The sequence below is a fragment of the Asparagus officinalis genome, chromosome 8, assembly GCF_001876935.1.
Source record: "Asparagus officinalis chromosome 8, Aspof.V1, whole genome shotgun sequence".
NCBI lineage: Eukaryota > Viridiplantae > Streptophyta > Magnoliopsida > Asparagales > Asparagaceae > Asparagus > Asparagus officinalis.
In genome coordinates, this window is record NC_033801.1 from 125200687 (window position 1) to 125202469 (window position 1783).

The 1783-nt window shown below is 36.1% G+C and overlaps 1 long non-coding RNA gene across 2 annotated transcripts; it reads left to right on the forward strand.

Moving 5' to 3' along the window:
• Nucleotides 305-1384, forward strand: LOC109851584. Of its 2 annotated transcripts, XR_002249896.1 has the most exons (4): nucleotides 305-368; nucleotides 904-960; nucleotides 1048-1117; nucleotides 1320-1384. It is a non-coding gene; the product is annotated as an uncharacterized LOC109851584 (long non-coding RNA). The 2 variants fall into 2 exon arrangements; XR_002249897.1 differs by lacking the exon at nucleotides 1048-1117.

A 1783-nucleotide genomic window follows, 5' to 3' on the forward strand; every position in this document is an offset into this window, starting at 1 on the left:
CCATACATCTTCTTTTTGTTGAAGAGAATTGTGGGGAATTGCATAGGAATGCTAGACTCAACTGATTGTGCCTCCCGTTTTGTTTGAAGAGAGTTGCTCGAGCAAGTCAATCCCCCTCCATCTCCCTCCCTCTTCCTTCTCTCTCCTCTCCCTATCGCTAAAGGTAAAATTTCACCAAACCCTCTATGTCTTTTCTCTAATTTTCTGTTAGTCCATTCTGAGACTCTCCTTTGATTTCACCAAACAAAAGGTTCTGAAAGCACCGTCTACGACGTGAGGCTCGATGGCCGGAGAGTTACCATCAAAAAACCTGTCCTTTCCTCTTCAGACGACCTCGACAAGTTCCACAGAGAACTTCAACTGTGGTGGTAAGAAAGTTTATACTCCTTTAGGTGGTTTTCGCTTAAAGTTAGGATTTTGGGAGTGCCCATGTTGACCAATATGGATAATTTTGATGTTGGTTTTTTTTAGCGTGAAGTGAAGTGGATCATCCTTGATTGGCTAAGTTGGTTGTTGCTCATGCGAGGCCTCCAAATTATTTGTTTTTCTTTGAGTTTTATGAGTGGGGGAATTTGGCAGAGAGATTGCATGTTGAGGAGTGGAGCCCTGAGATTGATGAAGAACTCGTGATTACTTATGATCTCGGTATATTCTTTCGTATAATGTGTTGTATATGACTATTTACCGAAAATATCCTGTGAGATCAAATTAGACGTTGCATTGTTTGTTTTGTACTAAATTGTTTGTTATTATTCCAGCTGATACACAAGTTTATTATGCTCGAGTTCTATTTCTATTGATATAGTTACATCCTTAATTGCCTTCTCTTTGATCTTCAATGTGTTATGTTATTATTTGAAACTTTATAAACATAAAAAACATATTTTTATTTTTCTGATGCAGAATCAAGGTTTTGATGTGTCACTGTCAGATGCCAGTAGTGTTTTTGATTCCATAAAGGTGATAAGCTTTCAACTCCTATGCATTATTTTTTTTGCTACTTTTCCATTTAGTGAAGAGGTATAACTTAAACCATTATTTCCTCAGTCGCTTAGTCAAAGTGATGGAAGATGGCGATATGATTCTAGCAGTGCTGAATCCAGCACTTATGTTGCTGGTACTGAAATCTTTTACCTTTCTTGGTATCTATGTTGAAAATAACTTAACACTAGATGCTACATTTACCAGTTTATGTCTTTTGTAATTATTGCTTCACTTTGATTGGATGGAAATCGTCTCATGTTAATGTTGTAACTTCTAAGTACAACTACTGTTGTGCTTGATCAAACTGATCACTTTTCATGTTTGTACGGTTGCAGGGACAACACTTGAAACACTTGCAGGAGTGGTTTCCCTGGTAGATCCAGAGGTGGATCAATCAAGGGTAAGACTTACATTACCAATGTTTGTTTTTTAAATTGTATGATTGTGTTATGATTAGCTTTGAGTAACTATTTGATATCAGAATGATCGTTCATAATTTTTACTCCTATTTAAAAATTAAGGAGAATATCTCTTACTTTTGCTTATAATTACACTTCGTAGGTTAGATGCATTGCTATCCTACTGAACTTTATTTTGCTTAAATGTAAGACTCATTGGCTTTAGGTTAGTATGGCAATGTGATTCTATGTTTTGCTTAAATGTAAGACTCATTGGCTTTAGGTTAGTATGGCAATGTGATTCTATGTTAATCTTTCATGGCCATTTGAAAGTGAAAATTCTTTATTTTACTCAAGCTCTAAGGCTTCTTGCAAAGTTCCAAGCTTGCAATACATCTTGC